This window comes from Dipteris shenzhenensis, chromosome 5 (genome assembly GCF_047967505.1).
Source record: "Dipteris shenzhenensis isolate YYH24624 ecotype China chromosome 5, Dip_SZ_1.0, whole genome shotgun sequence".
Lineage (NCBI taxonomy): Eukaryota > Viridiplantae > Streptophyta > Polypodiopsida > Gleicheniales > Dipteridaceae > Dipteris > Dipteris shenzhenensis.
The window spans coordinates 56,158,949-56,184,911 of record NC_141600.1 but is presented as its reverse complement, the minus strand read 5'-3'; the positions used below and the strand labels follow the sequence as shown (position 1 = coordinate 56,184,911).

Sequence of the window (25,963 nt, the reverse complement as noted above, 5' to 3'; positions counted from 1 at the left end):
AACTTGACTATAACACATTGGGCTTTCTTTATCCCGAGTGGTGGTTTTGACTCCTAATTCATTGATTCATGAAGTACATGTTTGTTTTGTTATCAATTCCCTTGGACCATAGTTTGATTCTAACATTGCGGGTTGCTATTTTTGGAGTGTTAATGTATCGCTTCGGAATGTTGTGATTCTTAAGCATTCAAGCATTGCTTTTGTACCCTAAGTATTGGAGAGAATTTGATCTTGATTGGCCCTTATTAAGGTCCATTGTAGTCTTTTAATTGAATGTTAGCCTATAATGTTTATCGGATCTGCAACCATTGTTGCATAATTTGCATTCTAGAAACATTCAGGCCATGAGAGTCGAATTAATATGACATAGAAAACATTCATTTAAAAAAGCTGAGACCAAAAGGATTGGAGACAATAAGTTTGTACTGGATGAAAGAGCATATATAAATAGGGAAATGAGGATGATGCCACTTTTCATGGAAAAAATACAATCATCAACTCAACCACACCCACACCCTATGAAAAGACATGTTGACAAAGTCAAATTGTTTTGTTTTATTATTTTCCAACTACCATGCAGCATGATCTGCAAACACAAATTACAAATAAAGCTTATCGTGCCCTAGCTCCATGTAAATGAAGAAGGGACAATGAACTTTTTCAAGTACATTATGAAGAGCCAATGGAGATAGGATTGACAATATTTATAGGCTGCCTCTATCTTTTAACAAATTTTACATGTGTAATGACTCCAATTGAAGAAATTATCTGTAACTTTAACTAGGAATAGCTATACTTCCCATTTTGATTTATGCTACCAAACAAGACTATGCTAAGCCAAAGGTTAGATTGTGCATTGAAATTAAAGGTAGCAGATTATTGAAACAAGTTGGGAGAATAAAGGGTGAAATAGAGGACAAAGTTTACAGATGGGATGTGGGGCTAGGGATTATGTGCATGTGCACCATTAGTTAGTGGCATGCATAACCTAATCCAATGCCCACCAAAATAGCCTTAATTCAGTGCGCATTGAAATAACTAAAGTAAAATTCAACACTAAATTAGCCACAATACTCAATTAGCCTTAATTTATTACCATGTTGAATTATCCCTTGAATTGGAAGTTGGCTAGTTGATCCAGATCCTTGACCCTTCAAGCCACAAGGGGCTCGCCCCCCTTGACCCCTTGTTGAGGTAGAATCAACCTAGAATTAGAGCCTTATGTTGGGAAACACATGCACTTGATATCAAGAAGATTCCTAGGAGTATTATGAGGATAGTACCTCAAATACTCTCTTGTCAACCTACACACCTCGCTTTGCATCCTGAAGTTTAGCAAGTTAAAAAATCAATTCTTATGCCTTGCATGAAACGTTGCAAGGTTACTTGTCCAGCTTAGAAGAATCCATGAGCTTGGATGGAGACATGGGAGAACCATCCAATGTTAAAGGGACACCTTTTCCAACATGATGGGCTAACTCAATTGTCATACATGTTAAATCCATTTTCTAGGTAGAATAGGATGTTGGTAGAACTTTAGGTATCAACCCAACCATGGGTCTTTGAAGAAATAATTAGGAAACCAAATCCCACTCTATCTACTAGAAATTAATGGCCACCATATCCATTCTTTGATGAAAATCAGATTGGGGTGAATTTCTCCCATTACCTTAAGAGTTTCAAATGCTAGAGCAAAGTGGACATGGAGTAATCCAGAAGGTCCACAAATAAAACCCCCCACATCCAAAGTTTCATTATTTCCTACTTGGCCGTAGTACATGGGACGTATGCCATACCCAATGACCACCCCTTATAGGTTGCCACCTCTTAGAGGACCTCTAGCCCAACCTATTAGGCCCAACCCACCCCAAGTCACAATGCAAATTCCTAGTGGGTCAGAGTCCTCCAATACTACATTTGTACAGCCCCACCAAATACATGGAACCCTCCACTGAGGCCACCAAAATATCAATCAGGGTCACCATATCCTCAAGTTCCACTTATTCCATAAATTATACTTTACCAATGAGGCAATGACCATCCTAGTGCAAGCACTAGGAAGGGTGGACATGCCACCAACATTTACAGGAAGGGAGACTAATCCCTTAAGGACTAAACCAGTCATGACCTCCAAACTAATCGCTTAATTCCTTGATGAAGTATCATGTGGAAAGGTTTGAATAGATTTGTCAAAAATTTGGGGATATTGATGAGGAACTTTGAACTAAATAAAGTTAATGCCTTTAGGTTGGGCCTAGATGGTAAGGCTGGAGAGTGGTTTAAAGCTCTAAATCCAGAAGAGAAAATCAATTGGGATACACTTTGTAAAGTGTTTATAGTGGGATTTTCTTAGAGTGGACCCAAGCAGAGCTCGATTAACCAATTGTATGAGTTTAAGCAGAAGGAGACAAAATCGCTCCATGATTATATTACCACCAAGATAAAGCACTTGAACTCCAAATGTGAACCTCATGAGAGAATGACTGATGCACAACTGCTACCATGCTTCATGATAGGGTTATGGGAGTCTAAGCTTCACGATTACCTATTAGCAAAGTGAATCCCATGTTATTTGAGTTGTGCAATAAGACTTCAATACGTTTAGATGATAATATGATGAAAAAGTATAAAGGGGAGAAGTATTTATCCACCTCATTTGAGATGTTATAAAATGTGAAGGCCACAAGTTCAAGTGAAGCCAAAGAGGTAGCCATGACCACTAAAGGCATGAACATAGATGAGTTGGCTACCAACCTACTAATTTAGCTGAGCCAACAGCTGAAAGGGAGAGCGGCGAATGATGGGCACTAAGATTGGAAAGTGCCATGATAAGGTAATCATCCAGGATGGGTCTAATGAAGACACTGCCACAATAGCCACAACACCTTCTTTGAGTGGTACTCCTTCAAATGGAGGCCTAATCCATCCTCCTACCAAATGACTCGAGGAATTGCTAAAACCCCTATTAGGATAGAGCCACAATGCCCAGGGATCATGACGAATACTTGTAGATGAACAACGCCTCATCAAGGTGCAAAACTTGGTGCACGACTGCCCAGAAAAGTTTAAGCAAAGGCTCAAGGCAAGCAAGGTGGTTGATACAATCTAACCAAGGCCCCATGCAATCAACCAAGCCTCTAAATCCTTGCACAATAAGTTCCTGAAAGAGTGGAAGAGGAAATTAACTCATGCTCTTCAACCAATCTATCCAAGGTGCCAGACAGTCAACCAAGCCTATAAATCCTTGCCCAAGTAAAGATGCCTCATTGTTTCACTATTACAGGGTAATCCTACTCTATGGAGAGACCTCACGAATTGGATGAATAAGTAGATAGTACAGCTCTTGGGCCCATGATCCTAAGATGGTCGAATCCCAAAACTACCCCTTCTACTTTCCAAAGGTACCGACCAACAAATTGGGTGAGTACTTAGACAGTTATGTACAATTATAGTGCTACCCATATCCTGCTATGAGAAACATGATAATGGAGCAACAATGCGAGAAGAATAATGCATAAAATACACAATACAAAAAGTGCATAGAATGGAAGAGAAAGAGAAAAATTGAGATACGTACCCAGTGTCAGCTACGTCCATGGAGAAACCATCACTCGTTTGTTTTTCTTATCCAACCCGCAAGAAGATATAAGATTCAAGTAGTAAATATGTTACTCTCATGATATCTGAGCCACACCCTTACTTTACAATTTCAACCACAGAGCTCATGTGCCAATTTTTACGTATTTTTGTATTTGAGGGCGTTACTCTTGAACCCTAACCAAGGGGGGCCTGAATAACAATCACCAGCCTCCCTTGAAACCCCTTGACAATTGTAGTAGGGGGGCGATTACCCCCCCTACACCCCCCTTTATTAGAGTGGTATGAACACACTTGGGTCCAAAGCATGTCTAAAAAAGGATCAAACTCCACATACAACATATCCTACCATGATAAACAAGTAACAAAAATCTTGGATGGAGGAGCTGTTGTTACCATCATCACCAAAAACTATTGGGCAAAGTGGAGAAAATACCACATGGATAGTACTGTTAGATATCAATGCTCCACTCGTGTAATTATGTGGGAACTAGCTAACTCTACTTGTAAGCCCCCCATATGAGGAGAAGGCATTTGAGTAGCTCAGTTATCCAGTAGGTCCTAGTTTGGACACCAAATGGGGGCCATGTGTGGCCTGATGGCTAGACGGCTTCAGATAGAGTTGGCACACCACCAACTAGGCTACATGTAAGTGCGGGAAGGCATCCCATGACTGACCGCACTCAGGGTAGGCAGAGCATTTCCCGAGGTAGCCCACTCTCGAGTTGCAGGGCCCGTTTGGAGCCTTAGATGGTCCTAGATGGCTCTGGGCCGAACGGAGACCGTTGGTTGTTGCTCTATTTTGCACACCGGTTCTATCCTGTGGTTGGTGGCCTATTTCGGGACCGACCCTTAGTTGACCGTTTTGGGCGGACTGGGTCAGTCACCCAATTGGGTCTAACTGACTACGACTGGTGGCTATATAAGAGAAAGCTCGTGAAGTCCATTTCATCACTGGCTACAACAACCCTGATTGCTTAGCATCTAGCCTCCATCTTCTACTATTTCCAGCTCGCCATCAAAGCTTCTTTCACAGGAGCGCATGGTTTGGAGGCAGTGCCATCTATTGTATAAGTTTTACAGTAATCAATTTTTTTATTCTCCAAGCTATCTGCTTTTCTCTCTTGCGTACAAGATCCTGTTATCTGTTGAGCACAAACGTATTGTTTTCTTACATGCAATAACTCTCTGGACTCTAGCAAGAAGATTTGGTAGTGTGTTTCTGTTTACGAGCACATTGTGAGAGATGGCCCAGCCCGCAAGACTGCGAATCCCACCATTCGACGAAAGTGGAAAGTTGGACGGCTCTAACTATCCACTCTGGAAGTTCAAGATGACCATCCTAAGCGCATATGAGCTTTGGGATACTACTACTGGGGTGGGCCTGAAGCCAGTTCCGAGACTGAATCTGGGCAATAAAGCAGAACAGATAGTACCAACTATGGATGAGATTCTCGCATGGACAAGAAGAAGTGCAGATGCGCTGTGTTCTATTATCTACAGTGTAAGTGATTCTGTCATGGCGTTAATTCAACATGTCACCACAACGGAGGAGGCATGGATGGTCTTGAAGAATCAATACGAGACCATGAATCAAACGCGGATTCAGAATCTAGAGACTGAACTCGTGAATGAGAAACTGTCTGATTCTGAAGCGACAGAGAAGTTCATCACCAGAGTGAAGAATCTGTGTGATCAGATGACTGCGATTGGTATCACCATCACCAGCGAGAATCTAGCACGGAGGTGCATATGGATTCTCCCACCAAAGTACCATGGTCTTGTTACAGCGTTGAATATGTACAACAGAAATCCACCCCTCAATTTTGAGGATTTCAGCGTAATGCTAGAGGAGGAGATGCGTCAAAAGATGAGGACTGGAGAAGATTCGGCTTTCTATGCTGGATCAAAGAAAGGTAAGGGTAAGGACTCTGGTAACCCATCTTCTTTTGATGATAAAAAGAGAAAGAAGAAGATCAAGTGCTTCTATTGCAACAAGGCAGGGCACAAGTAGAATGAGTGCTGAAAGAAGATTGCAGATGAGAAGAACAAAGTAAAGAAAGAGTCTAGCAATTGCGCGCAGGCAATACTAGTAGAATTGTTCGTAGCAATTGAGAAGATTTGCATGGAGGTAGTTCATGTACCTGCGGATGAACCGTGGATCATTGACAATGGTGCATTGTGCCACATGACTAGTCGAAAGGATTGGTATACCTCTCTACAGCTGGTAGGGAATGACATCCTGGTAGCAGTCAGCAATGATGCGAAATGCAAAAGGTACGATTGATCTCAAGTCAGATGGAGTTGTAAAACAGTTGTCCGATGTTCTTTATGTGCCAGATAATAAGAGGAACTTGTTGTCCATTTCTGCGATCACGAATCGAGACCTCAAAGTTCACTTCGATAAGAATGGTGCACACATTTTGGATCTTCAAGGGAAGGTCATTGGTAAAGGTACACAACGCAACAACATCTACGAACTCTCAGCTTTCAGTGCTCGAGCAGATGTGAAGAACACTAAGCTGTGGCATGAGAGGTTTGGTCATCATAACCTTAGTTCTTTGAAGGAGATGCATAAAAGTGGAATGATTGCAGACCTACCAGAAATTGCAGATCTGCCCGATGTATGTGAAGCTTGCATGATGGGCAAGCAGCATTGGAATCCCTTTCCTAAAGAGGCCAGTAGGGCAAAGGCTCCTCTAGAGCTCGTTCACATGGACCTCTGCAAAAAGATGGAGATGGAAGCTTTGGGTGGTTCCAGCTACTACTTCATAATGCTGATTGATGACTACAATAGAAGGATATGGATATACTTCCTGAAGACTAAAGACGAGGCTTTTAGTAAGTTCAAGGAATGGCATGTAATGGTCGAGAAAGAAACGGGGAAGAATGTGAAGAAGTTGAGATCAGACAGAGGTGGAGAGTTCACATCAATTGAATTCAAAAGTTACTGCAAAAGTCACAGAATCAAGAGGTAGAAACCCATGCCACATACATCATAGAAAAATGGCGTAGCAAAGCGCAAGATGCGCGTCATCTGCAAAATGGGTCGAAGTATGATGAAAGGGAAAGATTTGCCAAAGACTTTTTGGGCTGAAGCATGTAACACGGCAATTTACATCCTGAATCGTAGCTACACAAAAGCTGTGAATGGGATGGCTCCACTGTAGGCCTTTTCTGGTAAGAAACCATTAGCTGCACATTTCAGAGTTTTTGGATGTGACTGTTTTGTGCATGTCCCTTATGCTAACAGGACCAAATGGGAACCAAAGAGCCAGAAGTGTATTTTCTTGGGCTACAGTGAAGAGGCGAATTCACAATGTTTTGGCTTTAGCTGCCAAGGGAAGTTGGCCTGTGTTTCAGATGGATGTAAAATCCACCTTTTCTCTCTTTCATATGAGATCATGTTATCTGTTGAGCATAGACGTTATATTGTTTTCTTACAAGTACCTCTTTCATAGTAAAATTGGCTTATGGAGCCTCAAGCAGTGGGGGCACTAAAGGACACTAAAATCAAAACCTTTGGCCTCATATTTTGGGTATGTTTTGTTGTTATGGACCTCCACAACCAACAAAACTTTTGGCCTCATATTTTCGGTATGCTTTGTTTTTATGGACATCCACAACCAACCCAATTTCATATAAAATCATACCTTTCTTATACCAGCCCCATAGGAGACCTTTCTTGCATATGGAAAGATTGGTCCATGAGTAGTACTCTAATACTATTTACCTACAAAATGATGCTCGCAAGTCATGAGGGTTGATCTCCAAACTTGGAAGGCTGACCCTATGTCTAGAAATCTATTCGTAGCTAAATTTGACACCACCAATAGGTCAAGATCATGTATCCAATTTAGTGAGTCTTCTAATTTGGGTAAAGGAGCACACCAAGAATCTTTGATACTCTTCCCATTCTCCTCTTCCTTGTAAGCCTTGAACACATTTACCGCACTAGCCACAATAAATTTTCCAAATGCTGAAGGAACTCGGATTATGCACCTTGAAAATGATTTACCTATTGCCAACACCTTTTTACACCATAAGAGTGGTACTACCTAATGAACTTGAGCCTATAATTGATAAGTCCATTGGTACTAAGGAGGTAGGTAGTACTCTTGGATAGAGCTAACAAGAACCAGCTATGATAGAAGACACTAGAGACCTTTAAAAAAATGTTGCTTCTACCATCAAAAGAAAACTCCTTAGCAAAAACTAAAGGTCCCCATCAATGTCTAGATGACACCTCTTTCCAACAATTGCTAAACTATGATGAGTATCCAAATAACAGAGTCAACATATACTCCTCCTAGCTATCAACAAGGTATGTAGCCCTAATTACATCATCAAGATCTAGGGCAAGTCAAGGTATATGAACAACCAGTGTTGCAAGGACCTTATCCATCAACCAAACAACAATGAGTTCTATACCAATAGCTCCCAAGGATGAGATGATGTCATGGTCAAATTGATGACATCAAAATGGGTCTAGACAATGTTCTTGTGAACTTCAAGGCAAAAGACTCAATGAAAGAAAACCCTATGCAAAAAAGCAAGATAACATGTCATGCACAACTATGAATATCTAAACATCGCATGTCAATACATAGTGTGATGAGAATCCAATATGAGCCCCACTCAAATCATATATGGGACTTAAAGAGGATCATGATAATACACTAGTACTTACTCTGCTAACACTAGACCATTCAGATATTATAGCAACCCCTAACAACTATTCTTCCTACTAACTTATGCCTTAAAATCTTCTTTGTTTGTTTCTTTCTCTAAAAGGTCATAAGTACTTAGTTCGAATCCATCCACCCAAGTCTTGCAATTGCAATCGCTCATGCCATAAAAAATCCATTATTGGAAGCAACACATCACTAGCCAAAGTATCAATCCTACTAGCAACAAGTTCACAACCTAGGATTCAATTAAGACCTATGAAGTAATGCATATAGGAAAAGTTCAAAAAAGTGCAACATGGAATGTCATCGCGACAACACCCCAACTGCCATGACCTTTGCATGATACATGGGATTGGATCTCAAGAATAGGAAGGGGCATGTTAGCCACATTGATTGACAATGTCATTTGATGGATAGTGGAAAGTGTGTAGATCTAGTATTGTGCCTTGGAGCCTGATGGGCCAAAGATGATAGTAAAGAATTAAGAAAGAGAATGGTAGAGAGATAATATGTTTTGCCCTCCTTCCAAAAGGTGGCATGTATAAAAGGCCAAATGGTTGACTTTACTCTTCACTTGTATCATGGATGATTTTTACATGTCAGTTTCGTTAAAAGGTGAAACTTTTATATTGATCTCGAAAGTTTGTATGCCCTAATAAAAATAAATGTTTGAAACATTCCCCAAGATTTACATCTTTTACTTCAAAATTCAAAAGAAAATATACAAAAATGTACTATATTTTATCAATATTGTGAAACTAAAAAAAATATTCTAGCAAAATTTTGCCAAGATTTCATATTAATATATAAGTATACCTTTGATAAAAACATCATTGACTTGTATGTTCACATTGGAATACAAGCTCTCTTCTTTCTCTTGAAGTTAAGTATACCAAATTGCAAGTAGGATTAAGGAACATACCATACATCCATGGTAATGCCTCAAAAAGAGAGACCTCACTCAAATTTATGCCAACGAGACCAACTATAATATTGCTACACTTAAAAGAAGCACATAGAGCAGTTAGGATTAGGATATAATAGATGTTGTATTTGAGGGCTATTCCAAGAAAGGTAGGAGAAAACCATTTGCAAGTTACCTTAAGCATACCTCTAACCATCCCTCACATTTCAGAAGACATACTTAAATAGACAAGCATGTTGAGCAAAGAGATCCTATGCTATATCTAAGAGCCCATTGATTTTTGCAAGACACATTACAATGACATACACTAGCATAGAGTTATCGTTAGGACTTGGTATGTGATTGCACAAATTAGGGGTCATCACACATGAGATGGATCAAATGAAAGTGGGACCACTTTGTGGTAATTTGAAGATACAATTATGTTTTTGTTCAAATGCTAATATGGTTTATGTGAGTTCAATTGGTTGCAAGAAATATTATACTAATGGACTTAGAAGAATGGTATGCCTAGATCACTACATTGTCATGGGACCAACCCCTTTCAACAAGATGAGTGACAGGAATATTTTACCACACCATGATAGTGAAAATATTACATGGTTCATACCCAAATGCATTTAAAAAAACTTAGGAGCAAGAAATCATACCAATATTAACAAATAGATCATGATGCCAGAGAGTATCATGCACAAATCCTTTCAAACAACATGGATCTACATTGGCAGATACAAGTTAGACTTAAGGGGCCCACAAATATGGGGTACAAAATTCAATTATATTATACAACACTGCACCAAATTTAAGAAAAAATCAATATATACATGATTGCATTTGTTGTTAGCTTTGTAACAGATCATATACCAAACATAGAGTTAAGGAACTAGATAGAAACATGCAAATTGATACCTATGACTTTTATGAGTGATTCTAAGTATCAAGAATGACCAATAATTATAGATACCATGGATGCGCAAAGAGCTTCCCAAATCACCAACCCAATATCTACTCATACGTATGCAGCTAGCCTTACAGAAAGGTGCTAATGGAGACACAAGGAAACACAAGCTTTTGAACCATATAATGGAAACCATGGATCAAGAATGCAGCTGGAAACATCATGGTGGGGTTAGAACACAAGTGATATCACTTGAGTGGAAGGGCGCACAACACAAATTGGACATGAGGAGGAGGTGATGCTATTTACCATAGGATGCCCGATGTGGATGCCATCATACATGAGTAGTGACATGAGAGTGACATGGGAGGGGAAAAAAAAAAGGGAAGTTGGTGTGAAGGGAGGGACATGGAAAAGAAAGAAGTAGGGAACAAGATCAAATAAGAGAAAGTAGGGGGGATGGGGGAAGAAGAATGATGGAGGAGTGAGAAAATTGAGGAAGTTCAGAGAGGAGCCTATGGGGAGAGGAGAAGACAGGTTATGGAAAAGAAGAAAGCAACTGGATGAGAGCTTTTTGGTGGGAGGGGTTGGGAAGTTTAGAGAGGGTCCCATGGGGAGAGGAGAGGTTATGGGAAAGAAGAAAGCAACTGGATGAGAACTTTTTGGTAGCAGGGGTTGGGATACTCAAGCAAATGAGGGGAGGGAGTATAGAGAAAACCCATTGGAGGGGGAGGAGTAGTCATTAGGATACCCATTTTGGTGAGATATGGGCACTTAAAGCTAAGAAATAGCCCTCGAGTTCAGTATCATAGAGAGGGATCTAAGCCACCTCACCTACGATATCATTAATGAGAGTTTGAACTTTAGCTACCAACCCATCGTAGTATTAGGAGTAGTACACTCACACTACACTCATTGCAATATTAGGGGGTCTGAGTACACTCAAACTACACTCCAGTCAATTAAGCCTATCTAGAGACAAACTCAACGATAAGGTTGCCTAAGGGGGTGAAAAATAATATCACATATCAACCCATTAAGTCTCTCTAAAGCCACTCCTATTAGGTTGCAATAGTTTAGGGATGAGGACATATTCCCCTCGAGGGCAGAAAGACCCATAGGCAATACATGTAATATTATTTCCACTCAATTTCAAAAAAAAATTTATCTCTTGTTTCAAATTTTCTTACAATTATTGTTACTAAAGTATGTACTTTGACTTGCTTTGTGGGGATGCAATACTAAAAGTGCATCAGATGCCATGAACAAACTCCATGTATTTGCAAGGTATGTTAGGGGGTTGTTGTGCATGTGTAATTTCCCTTCTCATTGTTAGTTCCATCACTTACTGATGGATGACTAAAGTCGTATGTTTGCTTGAAAAGGAATTTTCAACAAGTTTTATGGACATCCAATTGCATCTACTCGCACAATTGGTAGCAGATGAAGCGGCATATGCAGGATGTTTTTCCCCGATTTGAAAAACTTATGAAGGTGTTGAAAGGGTATGTAAAACAAAAGCAAGACTAGAGGGTAGTAGCATGGTAGAAGGATGGTTGGTGCAAGATCACCAGATTTTGTGGTTAATGATGTATGTGAATTTGTGCTTCCTGTTTGGTAAGAAATCAATAAAATAGCTAAGAGCGATTCAATGTTTTACATTACAGAGTTTCTTGTACAACTCATGAAATATATGCCTCGAATTTGGGATTCTAGAAATGATCCATGGGTTGTAGGAGACATCGGACAAGGGAAGGAACTCAAAGTGGACACCTTTTGTCTTTACAATCGTGGAGAAATGGATGAAACAATATGAAGAAGATAGAGCTAGAAGAGAGGAGGATAGAAAAGTGTGGTGAAGGACTAATAAAGATAAGAGTTATCCCTTGAAATCATCATAAATACTTAATAAATGCAGCATTTATTGGTTAGGAAATGCTCTCAAAGATGCCAATTGAAGAGGGGAGACTATGAAAGATAGGGAGGATGAATTTGCATGGGTTGTGATCTATAGGTATATAATCCAATTTATCTTATTCATATTCATTTATAACCTTTATGTATGCCAAGGAAAATCCACTACCTTTATTTCTCTTATTCGTATTCATTTATAACCTTTATGTATATGCCAAGGAAAATCCACTACCTTTGCCATATTCTTTGTTTAGTGCAATGTGGGCATATGGTATAGTCACTATTAATTAGATAAAATTGATATAAAGTGACACATTTGATTGACCATGGAAGCATGTTAACTGCATGCTACGATTTTTGTGCTTCTAAGCATAGGAAAGATAGCATAAGTTGAAAGCACACACACATTTGAGAATGAACATGTTCATTTTTATATATGTAATATACTAATGTATCTTAGACTATACATCACCACCCCACATGAGACTAGCCCACATTAATGAGAAAGTCCAAGTACATGTATTTATACCATTCGCATTGGAAAGTTTTTTGCCTATAATAGTTTCCCCCCCAGGCATAGGGTGCATAGCATCCTCATGCCTGGGGCAACCACAAACAAAGAAAATCTTGATATATCTATTGTTGATCATCTTCCTTTGAGGTGGTCATTGTTGCTCCTAGAATTTAACAGATCCAACCCCTCGATAAAAAGCAGTCCATGGTGCTAGTGCCATATTCACATGTTCTGGATAAATACAAAATGTTCACTGCTCAAGAGGGCCACAAAACCCATATGCTACATCAAAACACACAGAAGTTGGTCACTCCCCATGGTTTGGGAAGGAAAAACGTCCAACACCTCCTCCCCCCATATGGAGGAGAATCTATCATTTCTTTGAAATCATCATCCCACATTGAATCCTGTAAGAACTGGTCCAATCTCCTTTCTACATCCACCAAGGGATTACACCTTGTGGAATAATCACAAAATGCAATCACAACCTCCTCAACAGGAATCGCATCAATCAGTGTCTCAGCCTTCACACCATCCTTAATTCTGGACACTTCATCTGGGACCATGATTTCTTCATTAACAAGTTCAGCCCATAGGAGGTTGCATTGTTCTTCCATGTCCATCATAACATCCTCCTTAGGATCTCTTTCATCACATATCATCTCAGTAGGTTCCAAGAGGTTCACAACATCAAGGCTCCATCAAGGGGAGAATAAGGTGCACGCATCTCTCTGTCATCGGCACCCACGACCAGGACTTCAAGCTCATCGATGCTTCCATTATCAAACAATCCATCAAGACCTTTAAACTCTTTATCATAAGAAATATCCAAAGGAGGAGAAAGATCTAAATGGGTGGAGGGAGAGGAAAGAGAGAGGGGTGGAGAAAGAGGAGAGAGAGGGGTGAGTGGGTAGAGAGAGATGTGAATGGAAAGAAAGTAGGTAGGAATGGGCAGAGGGAGGTAGAGGGAGGAATGTGAGGAGAGAGTGGAAAGTGAGAGACCAAAAGGTGATAGAGTGAGAAGAGGATAGTGAGAGGAGGTATGAGGGAAATGGGAGATAGAGGGGTAGAGAGAGAAGTGAGGAGGAAGAGAGAAAGAGTATCCTATGGAGAGAGAGTGGAAGAGAGAGAAAAGAAAGAGGGGAGAGGGGAGGTAGAGAGAGAGTATGGAGAGAGAAGAGGGGGGTAGAGTGAGGAGTGAAAGAGTCAACAGGGGGTGGGAAGAGAGAGTGAGGAGAGAGAAGAGAGAGAAAAAAGGGATTGGAAGAGGGTGATAAGGGGGAGCAAGGAGGCTTGTATGAGATTTGCACATGTCAAAGAGGGGTTTTTGATGGAGAGGGGATCCTCTAGGGACAAAGCCACAAAGATTTGGATCCCAGTAGACCACACCAACTTTTTTTTGACAAAAAAGAAATCACCACATGCCATCAAGTGCAAACCATGGTGAGATCTAGAGCCATGGGGAATAGGGAGACAGAGGGAGAAAATGATAGCATGAGTGGGGAAAAAAAAGGAGAGAAGAGGGGTGGAGATGAAGAAGGAGGATTTGGAACAAGAGGGAAGGGGGAGGGGGATGAGAGGAATGTACATGGTAAGAGGGAATAAGGAGCTAGAGACATCAAAGAAAGAGGGGCATACTTTATTGAAAGGGAGGATGGTAAATCAAAATGCCAGAATAGTGGTTGTTTTTAGCTGGAAATGTAATCGAGACCAGAGGCTATAGACTAAGTATGGCGACGCTCAAAGGCCATAGAGAAGAGGAGAGCATGAGGGCGAAGGGATGACATAGGGGTGAAAAAGGAATTAGAAGGGGAGGGAAGGAAAAGGGAGACTATGACACAAGGGGGAAGGGAGAGGGGGAAGAGAAGCATGAACATGATAGGAGGAGGAATGTTGAGATGTAGACATCAAGGGAAGTGATCCATACTTTATTGGAAAGAAGGGATGAGAGGAAAATATCAAAATACTAGCTAGGTGGCTTTACAAGAATGAGCGTGTCTCATCAAGGAATAGCCCCTTCCTTTTATAGCCAAAAGAGGGGGTCTCTCCACATTAATGTGTCCTCCCACATGCATGGTGTGTGTGGAAAAGTCTCCCATGTGGGCCAGGTGGGTACGCATTCTCAATTGTGTGCGACAACCCTTTGCCTCAATTTTCCACATAAATCAAGCCCCATATCTCAAGTCTATGATACTCCCTTGGTCTCTTTCCAATTTTATAATAGGTTCAAACCTCTAGGAGGACAAGTGGAGGGTTGGCACAAGGAATCTTGCCACCTCATCCTACTTTCCCCATTATTTAACTAGCTCTCTTTGTCCTTCTATACCTCCCCCACATGAGCCTATCTCATATGGAGGGAATAACTCAATATAATAGCCATCTCCACCCATTTTATATTGCTTCTCCCATGGACTTTGAGCCATATCTCACTTAATGCATCCTAGGTCGAGGGGTGGCACATGGAGGAGCCATGCCACCTTGCATTTTATAATATTACTATCATGGATTATGTACAACACACCTTATGGGTCCTCTTACATGGAAGGGTGGCACATGGTCATGCCCTGCCACCTCAACCTTGGGCCCTATGCACACCATATTTTATTATACTATCGCCACATATACAAACACACATACATATTAATGCTTTTTTCCTTAGACAATTTTATCCATAACAGTTCCCCCCCCCCAGGCAGGGAATGCACAGCATTTCCATGCCTGGGACCATCACGCACAAAGAAAGGCTTGAGGTAACACTTGTTGATCACTTTCTTGCCATATGGTTCATGCAGCTCCTGAACTTGTACAGACCCATTGCTACGTTCTTTGATGACTTTGTATGGACCAGCCCACAGTGGCAGAAACTTCTTATCCATTTGATGGTCCAATCTATTATCAAAGCATAGCACAACATCCCCCTCAGCAAAGTGTCTTTCCCATCCCTTGCGAATATTAGCATCCAATCGGGCCTTTTGTCGATTCTTTTGGATCTCTGTTTGATGTAGTGCAAGGCGTCGGGTCTCATCTAACTTCTCAAGTTGTACCAATCTGGCCTCTACATGTTCATCTTCTGTCATCCTCTGTTCCTGTGCCAATCTCAAGGCCGGAATCTCTATCTCTAGTGGTAAAACTGCCTTAGTACCATACACCAACTCAAAAGGGGTGTGACCTGTAGAAGTTTTATGAGTGATGTTGTAAGCCCACACGGCTTCAGTGACCTTCTGATCCCATTGGCTGCTATTCCCTGCGGCCAGTTTTCCCATGGTTTTACAAAGGAGGCCATTGGTCCGCTCTGTTTGACCCATGGATGCTGGGTAATAGATGCTAGAAGTGTGATGATCAATGCCCATGCGATCCATGAGTAACTCCACTGCTAACACTTATTTCATTAATTTTGGACTCATATGTCTACTTTTGGACTATTCCTTAAAATCCTTCCCAACTAAAAAGTTTACTTTATGAAACTGTCATTCGAGAATCAAAAGTTTACTTTCTGGCACTATCATTTTCACATAAGACATTTCAAAATATCTCTCTACAATGTTGTACAAATAATGCAAAAACTACTATTAAATCCTAAATTTGTATTTCTTGTTTATAAGAATCATATTCTTAAAATAAAAAATCCGAGTTATTAGTTTAAATCCATGAAAAACCATGCTATTGAGGATTCACAACATTTTAAAAATGTATACATAAGAGACCTGTAAGACTCTTTTTACTTTCAATGCAGAAAACTATAACACTCTTGAATATTCAAGAAATTAAAAGGTTTATATACACATGAGACATGATGGAAGCCTCTTTTGTACTCCAAAAAATAGCAATAGCTATGCTTGCAATTTTACATTATCGTGTCATAAGTTTTACAACAAATATTGCTCTGGATGAGTCTTTGTACAGAGGATCTCCTGTGGCCTTTTCAATAATTTAATTTTTCCTTTACAATGAGTTTAGTACAAATGGGCGATCCAAACATTTGCTTGTTTGAATGTCCTTTTCTATCATGATCACAGAAATGAGCGATCCAAACATTTGCTTGTTCAGAATGTCCTTTCTGTCGTCACTTGTCGCTTGGGTGCCATCTTCATTCACTCTCATCTGACAACCACCACCACCTTCACTCTTTCTCGATATTTGAATGGTGTTATCATGGGCATTCTTCATTTGCGCTATCTCCTTCTACTTCCTCCTGGGCGAGCATCTTTGTGAACTCTGTAATGTGCGTAATAATTGGTTGCGGTAATTTTATTTTGTCTTCTACATCATACCCCATGTGCTTCTTTGTTTTCTTTGACCTTGATTTCCAGGATACTATGACTGTCTCTGTGGAAAGTCTTGAAATTGCTTCATGGTTTGGGACCCATTCCTTTTTCAAACAACTACTATACAATGTACTGTTATCTTGGTTCTCCTTCCTGCCCCTTGGCTCATACCATACCGCTGTAAATGTTGTAGCTCTCCCCCGGTCATCCATGCTCACGTCAACTACTTTTGCAACTCAAAACTTCACGTTCTCATGTTCATCATCCGATGGTCGAACTGCAACAAAACAATGGACATCTATGTCTATTTGTGGCATAAACTCTCTCTTCTTGGGTCCACAATATGGACGTGGGAGCAACGATTCAAACTCATTTTCAAAGAGACCACATGCTGGACGCAAGTCATTACCAACATTTGGCCAAAATAAAGGCCGTTCTGCCTTAATATCATCTTCTCACATTTTTGCAAGGTCCTTTATCAATTGGTAGGTCTTGCTAACTACAACAGTAGTGTGTTCCTTCCAAGAGGGCTTCCAATCAGGAAATCTCCGGAGCATTTCCTCTTTGTATGCAATAAAAGCTTTTAAGCCTTCTATTTCACCTTTGGATTTCTCGCTGAATTCTTTTATAGGAGCCCATGTTGGATGCATTTCTTTGCTCGGGATTGAAGTTAAGAGAGAGTAAGGTTCTTCAGGTTCCCATTTTGTATCAAGAGAATAGTGTTGCCATTGCATCACTGGTTTTTCATCCTTTAAGAAAAATCGAAAATAGTGTGGAGCGCTATGACCAATCAGGGCATCACCACCTTTTTGTATGAAAGGTAGAATAAAGCTCTTCCAATCATACATCCTCTCAACCATTGAGCATATTGTTCCTTCCTTACGACCACCAACTTGCCTCCCGCATTTTCTTATCAAGTCATCCATTGTCTCCATGTCCTTGTGTTTTAGTTCTCTTGAAACTGTGCTAAATACCTGATCGATATCCTCATGTGTGTGCCCAACCAACAAAAACCCAACTTCAATCTCATTGAAGATTCTATGAGCGATTAGCATTGAGCAAAATGCAAAGAAGAGTACATTCTTATTCTCTCGTCCGCAATTGTCTGCTTGTATTCTAAAAGTTGCTGGTAGGTGACCTTTTTCTGCATGTACATTGTGAATTGCCTTCATAACGGATGTTACAACTTGATTGCTATCGTGTAGATGCAAGGAATCAATCCATATGTCTGCAAAAAACTTAAATCCGTGCACTAACACTCCACATAGATGTGTCTTTAAAAAGTATTTGCCTTGTAGCTTAGGTGGAGTGTTAACGAATTGAGGTAATGTTGTTGTATTTTGATCCATACCATCTACAATAATGCACATGTACTCATTTGGGTGAGAAATAGCTTGCTCCTTCCAAAATGCATATTTTATTCTAGAATGTCGAACCAGTCCATGATGAAATTCTCTCTTTTTTTTGTAAGCTTCTTTTTGTTCTGGAGATGTTGCACTCTCAAGTGCTCGCTTTAGATCATCACAGTCGTTGCACTTTGACATTTTTTGCCTCTTTGGGATTTTAACATGTCCAAAGCTTTTTTTCCAAAGAGTATACAAAGTATGAAAAGATGCCGGTGCATGCCCTCTTTGCCTCTGTGTTTCTCCAATAGAGTTAAATACTTCTTTTTTGGTCAAACCTATCGGAAGATGCATTTCTGATAGGTGGGGTTGCGGTAAAGCATTTTCATAAATGTAATCTTTCAAAATTGCTGTTGCCGCAACCGTTGAGGCTCTTGTTTTGGGCCTTCCTATGTTTCCATGAATGTTAAATTTAACTCCATACTTTGCTTTATTAGCCAAATTCCAATATGTGCCATGTGATAATCCTGTAATAATGCGATATGCATTATTGCATATACTTTTTCCATTTATAAGAGGCCTTATTTGATGTCCTGAACTTTGCCTTCTCTTATCATTTACAAGAAAGCAAGACAATCTCGTGAGTAGGTATTCATTTCCTCTGCTTCCTTTCCTTTGCCAGACATGTTCTCTACAACCCTTGATGTCATGTAAGTTAATGGATCGCATACATGTATGCTTACAGCATGTAGATCGCATTGCTTTTAGCATAACATCTTCATTCATTACTCTTATTCTCTTTGGTTGCTTTTCTGGATCTGCTTGCACTCGTTGTCTTTTCATGCATCTGTATGTCCGTTTTGGGACCTTCTGTTCATTCTTATTTGGATTTGTGTAGTTCTCCTTGTAAGATTTATTTGTCACGTTGTTTTCATGAGATGTTGCATCCTTGATCTTATCACTCTGACAGTCAAATACTGAATATTCCTTTGTTGATGTCATCCTTGCTTTTGATACATTCGTCAAACCATTTGTAACATTTACAAGTTCACAATCAAAGTCAAACACCGAATAGTTCTTTGTTGATCTCATCCCTACTTTTGATACAATCGTAGAACCACTTGTCACAATGGCATTAGAGTGTCCCGAATGATCTTCAAACTCATCTATTCCTGATAGAACATCACTCATTGATGCACTTTCTATGGATTTCATAACTCCATAGTCAGTGGTGATAGAGTGTCTAGAATGATCTTCAAACTCATCTATTCCTGAGAGAACATCGCTCATTGATGCACTTTCTATGGATTTCATAACTCCATAGTCTTGAAACTCCTCTACTCCAGAGAGAACATCACTCATTATACTATCGTGCATGATTTCCATAATTCCATAGTTACCTGCTTTGACTCCAAGAACTTTATCAGTATCCATGAAGCCATCCATGCTTGAAGATATAACACTTTTCACATCTTTGCCCAAGTTCTCAATGTGCATGAACTCATCCACCCCGGATAAGGCATCACTTGTGAAATATTTTTCTTTCTCGGTACCAATGAACTCATCGATTTGTGATAAGACGTCAGTGCTATAGTTGAGTGCATTGGAATCATCCATCTCTGAAGGAATAGAGCTTGGTACATTGGCATATTCTTTCAATTCTTTGATGTTGTAGTATACATTATGTTTATCATTAAAAACCACATGCCGAGTCTTTCCAATCTTTAAAAATTGCATGCTCCATCTCAAATCCTTACCTACCTCATAGTAGGGACCATCCAATGACATTGAGTTATCATCTATACCATCATCAGTAACTTTTTGAATTCTCATCTGCGCAAATGTCCAGTGTTCAACTTGTTCAAATCCCAAGACTTGACCTTCTGCTACATACTTATTTGTAAATGATAACATTTGTAAAATATCTCCCACTCTAAAATCCAAAGATATGCACTTTGTATTCCTGATGACATGTGTTGGATAAGTCTCATCTCTGTCCCATGCAATAAATGCTTTGTTGGAAGTATTATAGGGCATAACATCTCCAAGGGTTTCCATATCCCCACACTTATGCTTTAGCTCAACATGTGCACTAAGAATCCTTGATACGATAACCGCTACCTTATCTTCACCAAGTCTTCTAAAGTGACAAATAGAATTTGGATCACTTTCATGGATTGTAGCAAATGCAACTACTTCTCTTTTGCAACATAAAATCACCTCCATCCCCGGAATAAATTTTGTAGCCATCTCCTTTGTGAGTTTCCTTTGCAAACAAGCTATAACAACCATTATAAAGAACATTAGTCTCTTCTCAATAATCTACTTTATTAATGATTTAAAAATCCAGAACGTGTTTGAAAATTTAATTAGACACTAACCAATAACAACCGTAAACCAATAACAACCCTAAACCCTAAACCCTAAACCGTAAACCAAAACAACCCTAAACCCTAACAAATAACAACCCTAAACCCTAAACCCTAAACCCTAAACCCTAACCCCCAAACCCCAAACCCTAAACCCTAACTCCCAAACCCCAAACCCTAACTCCTAAACCCTAAACCCTAAACCGCAAACCCTAAACCCTAACTCCTAGACCCTAAACCCTAACTCCCAAACCCTAAATCCTAAACCCTAAACCCTAAACCCTTAACCCTAACCCCTAAACCCTAAACTCTAAACCCTAACTCCCAAACCCCAAACCCTAAACCCTAACTCCCAAACTCGAAACCCTAAACCCTAAACCCTTAACCCTAACCCCCAAACCCTAAACTCTAAACCCTAACTCCTAAACCCTAGATCCTAAACCCTAAACCCTTAACCCTAACCCCCAAACCCTAAACTCTAAACCCTAACCCCCAAACCCTAAACCCTAACTCCTAAACCCTAAATCCTAAACCCTAAACCCTAACTCCCAAGCCCTAAACCCTAAACCCTAAATCCCAAACACTAATCCCTAAACCTTAAACTCTAACTCCCAAACCCTAAACCCTAACCCCCAAACCCTAAACCCTAAACCCTAACTCCTAAACCCTAAACCCTAACTCCCAAACCCTAAACCCTAAACCCTAACTCCCAAACCCTAAACCCTAAACCCCAAACCCTAAACCCTAAACCCTAAACCTTAAACTCTAACTCCCAGACCCTAAACCCTACCCCCAAACCCTAAACCCTAAACCCTAACCCCCAAACCCTAAACCCTAAATCCTAAACCCTAACCCCCAAACCCTAAACCCTAAACCACCAAACTCTGAACCCTAACCCTCAAACCTTGAACCCTAAACCCTAAACCCTAAACCCTAACTCACCAAACCCCAAATTCTAAACCCAAACCACGAAATCCTAAACCTTAAATCCTATGAGTGTTTTCAAGTAATATCATTTATTTAAGTAATAGTTTTAATTAGAATTCATAAGTAATAGTGGAATTGATAGTTGGGAGGGTGGTAGTGGGAGAAAGGGAGAGTGGGAAAGTGGAGAAAGGGAGTGTGGGAGGGTGGTAGTGGGAGAAAGGAAGAGTGGGAGAGGGAGTGGGAATGGGGGCGGTGGGGGTGGGGGTGGGAGAATGGGAGTGGGAGTGGGAGAGGGAGTGGGAATGGGGGAGGTGGGGGTAGGGGTGGGAGAATGGGAGTGGGGGTGGGAGAGGGAGTGGGAATGGGGGAGGTGGGGGTGGGGTGAGGGTGGGAGGATGGGAGGATGGGAGTGGGAGTGGGAGGGGTGGGGAGTGGGAGTGGGAGGATGGGAGTGGGAGAGGGAGTGGGAATGGGGGAGGTGGGGGTGGAAGTGGGAGGGGTGAGGTGGGAGGATGGGAGTGGGAATGGGGGAGGTGGGGGTGGAAGTGGGAGGGGTGGGGTGGGAGGATGGGGGAGGGAGTGGGAGTGGGGGAGGCGGGGGGAGTGGGAGTGGGAATGGGGGAGGTGGGGGGGTGGGAAAATGGGAGTGGGAGTGGGAGAGGGAGTGGGAGGATGGGAGTGGGAGGGGTGAGGTGGGAGGATAAGGGTGGGAGAATGGGAGTGGGAGTGGGAATGGGGGGGGGAGGGGTGGGGGTGGGAGGATGGGAGTGGGAGTGAGAGGTGTAGGTGGGAGGATGGGAGTGGGTGGGAGAATGGGAGTGGGAGTGGGAATGGGGAGGTGGGGGTGGAGTGAGGGTGGGAGTGGGAGGGGTGGGGTGGGAGGATGGGAGTGGGAGAGGGAGTGGAAATGGGGAAGGTGAAAGAATGGGCGTGGGCGTGGGAGTGAGAATGGGGGAGGTGGGGTGGGAGGATGGGGGTGGGAGTGGGAGTGGGAATGGGGTGGGAGTGGGAATGGGGTGGGAGGATGGGAGTGGGTGGGAGAGAGAGAGAAGATAATCTAATAGAGAGGCCAATGGGAGAGGAGATAATGTTATAGAAGGACCAATGAGAGAGAAGCACTTAAAACCCTAGTTTTTCTTATATATATTCTCCTTCTCTCATTGTTTCTCTCATTTCAACAAGGAAGAGCAAGAGGAGAAGCAAAAAGAGGAGGAAGAGCAAAAGCAAGCACAAGCATCGATTTCAACTTTTTTCCAGGTACTTTTTTTAAAATTTGTATTCTTTGAAATTTTATTATAGAGAGAGAAAAGTGAAGGAAAGATTTTTAGAGAGAGAAAAGAAGAGAGAGAGTCTTGCTGCCTCGGCAACAAAAGAGAGAGAGAAAGAGAGAGGGAGAGAGACGAGAGAAGGGGGGGGGAAGAGAGGGGAGAGAAAGGGAGGGGGGAGAGAAGGGGGAGGGGGGGAAGAGAGGGGAGAGAGGGGGGAAGCCGCGAGGGGGGGGAGAGAGAGAGGGGAGGGGGAGGCCGCTGCCGCGGCAACGCAGAGGGGGGGAGGGAGGGGAGGGAGAGGGGAGGGGAGAAGGAGGGGGGGCGGCGAGAGAGGGAGGGGGGGCGGGGGGGAGGCGAGGGGAGAGAGGGGGGGGAGGGGGCCGCTGCTGCTGCCACGGCAGCGAGAGAGGGGGAGGGGGGGAGAGGGAAGGGGGGCAGTGAGAGGGAGAGGGGAGAGGGAGGGGTGGGGGCCGCGGCGAGAGAGGGAGGGGGGGCGGTGAGAGGGAGGGGGGAGAGGGAGGGGAGGGGGCCGCTGCCGCGGCAGCGGCAGCGAGAGAGGGGGAGGGGGGGGAGGGGAGGGGGGAGAGGGAGGGGAGGGGGCCGCTACCGCTGCCGCGGCAGCGAGAGAGGGGGAGGGGGGGAGAGGGAAGGGGGGGGGGCGGGGGCAAGGGGGGGGAGAGAGAAGGGGGGGCGGTGAGAGGGAGGGGGGAGAGGGAGGGGAGGGGGCCGCGGCGAGAGAGGGAGGGGGGGTGGTGAGAGGGAGGGGGGAGAGGGAGGGGAGGGGGCCGCTGCCGCGGCAGCGGCAGCGAGAGAGGGGGAGGGGGGAGAGGGGAGGGGGAGGGGAGGGGGGAGAGGGAGGGGAGGGGGCCACTGCCGCGGCAGCGGCAGCGAGAGAGGGGGAGGGGGGGAGAGGGAAGGGGGGAGGGGGGGGCAACGAGAGGGAAGGGGGGGGGAAGAGAGACAGAGGGGGGGGGCCGCTGCCGCGGCAACGGCAGCGAGAGAGGGAGGGGAGGGGAGAGAGAAGGGGGGGGGAAAGGGAGGGGAGGGGAGGGGAGGGGGAGAGAGAGAAGGGGGGGGGGCCGCGGCAGCGAGAGAGGGGAAGGGGGGGGGAGAGGGAAGGGGGAGAGAGAGAGGGAGAGGGAAGGGGGGAGAGAGAGGGAGGGGGGAGCGAGAGAGGGGGGAGAGGGAAGGGGGGGGGCCGCGGCCGCTGCCACGGCAGCGAGAGAGGGGGAGGGGGGAGAGAGGGAAGGGGGGAGGGGGCGGGGGCAGCGAGAGAGAGGGAAGGGGAAGAGAGAGAGAAGGGGGGCCGCGACCGCTACCGCGGCAGCGAGAGAGGGAGGGGGGGGAGAGAGAGAAGGGGGGGCGGCGAGAGAGAAGGGGGAGAGGGAGGGGAGGGCAGGGGAGAGAGAGAAGGGGGGGGGCCGCGGCCGCTGCCGCGGCAGCGAGAGAGAGGGAGGGGGGGAGAGGGAAGGGGGGAGGGGGCGGGGGCAGCGAGAGAGAGGGGAGGGGGAGAGAGAGAGAAGGGGGGGGCCGCGGCCGCTGCCGCGGCAGCGAGAGAGGGAGGGGGGGAGAGAGAAGGGGGGGTAGCGAGAGAGAGGGGAGGGAGAGAGAGAGGGGGAGGGGGGGAGAGGGAAGGGGTGGGGAGAGGGAAGAGAGAGGGGGGGCCACTGCCGCGGCAGCGAGAGAGGAGGGGGGGGAGAGAGAGTAGGGGGGAGATGCGAGAGCGAGAGAGAGGGGGAGGGAGAGAGAGAGAGAGGAGGGGAGGGGCCGCTGCTGCGGCAGCGAAAGAGAGGGAGGGGTTGAGAGAGAGAGAGAGAGGGGGGAGGAGAGAGAGAGAGAGGGGGAGGCCGCTGCCGCGACAGCGAGAGGGAGAGAGGGGGGAGAGAGAGAGATAGAGGGGAGGGGGGGGAGATCGCGGCAAGTGAGAGAGAGAGTGGGGAGGAGAGTGGGGAGCGCAAGTGAGAGAGAGGGAAAAGGTGAGGAGAAAGGGAGAGAGAGAGAGAGAGGGGAAATGAAGAGGAGTGGAGAGAGTAGACTAAGATGAGAGGAAACGTAGACTAGAGCGGAGAGGAAAGAGACAGAGAGAAGAGTGAGAGAGATGAAAATTTAGAGAGGGAGGACACGAGAAAGTACGATCGAGATAGAAAATCTTACCAATGAAGAGGAGAAATGAGTGGGCGACGATCGAGACAAGATGAAGAAGCTACGATCAATGAGGCATATGAGAGGAGATTGGTATGTGATTTAGTCTAAACTTAAACAAACAAAACTATAAACCTTGGTGTTTGATGAAAATTTAGAGAGGAAGGGCACAAGAGAAAGTACGATCGAGATAAAAAATCTTACCAATGAGGAGAAAAAATGAGTGGGCGACGATCAAGAAGAGATAAAGGAGAGATGTTTTGATGGAAGAATTTGGGAGCTACGATCAATGAGGCATATTAGAGGAGATTGGTGTGTGATTTAGTCGAAACTTAAACAAACAAAACTATAAACCTTGGTGTTTGAAAAGAGAAACGTGTGGAAACTAGAATTTCAAATTTCCCGCCTTTTTTTAAACTATGAATCCTTGTGTTTGAAAAGACAAACGTGTGAAAACTTGAAAATTGTGATAAAAGACAACCTTGTGTTTCAAAAGACAAACGCGTGGATGTGAAAATTGTGATAAAAGACAACCTTGTGTTTCAAAAGACAAACGCGTGGATGTGAAAAGACAAATGTATGCTAAAAGCAAAACTTGTAGAAACTTGAATTTTAAATTTTTCTTTGTTTTTGAATTTAAAATGAGTTTCACTTTCATTTTTAATTTACTAGTTTAATTTAGACTATAATGCATTTTGTTTTGGAATATAAAGAGTATAATTTTTATTTTATTACATTTTAAATTAAAATTTTAAAAGTAGTTTAACTTACATTCGTTATTATTACTTTAATTTATTTCTTTTTAGGGAGAATATTCGTTATTATTACTTTAATTTATTTCTTTTTAGGGAGAATTAATATATTCTTCTAGGTAAATATTAAATTTTTAATTTTAAGTCTTGTTTTCTTTATTTTACGTTATTTTTTCATAAACTTTAAGTTAAACTACTTTATAGTTTTTATTATATAAATTCAAATTTATTAAGATTTTAACTTCTTATTAATGTGAATGTTCAATTCTTATGAGTTGTAAGTAAATTAGTTTTTGAAAATATAAATTTTATCTTTTTTAAAATGAGAAGGAGAAGACAGAGAGAGAGAAGGGGGGGC

General features: G+C 42.9%; 1 pseudogene; it reads right to left on the bottom strand.

The window, feature by feature from the left end:
* Positions 1–13,221: 13,221 nt before the first annotated feature.
* LOC147902226 (uncharacterized) overlaps positions 13,222–25,963 on the bottom strand; it is a 47,810-nt pseudogene continuing 35,068 nt past the window's right edge.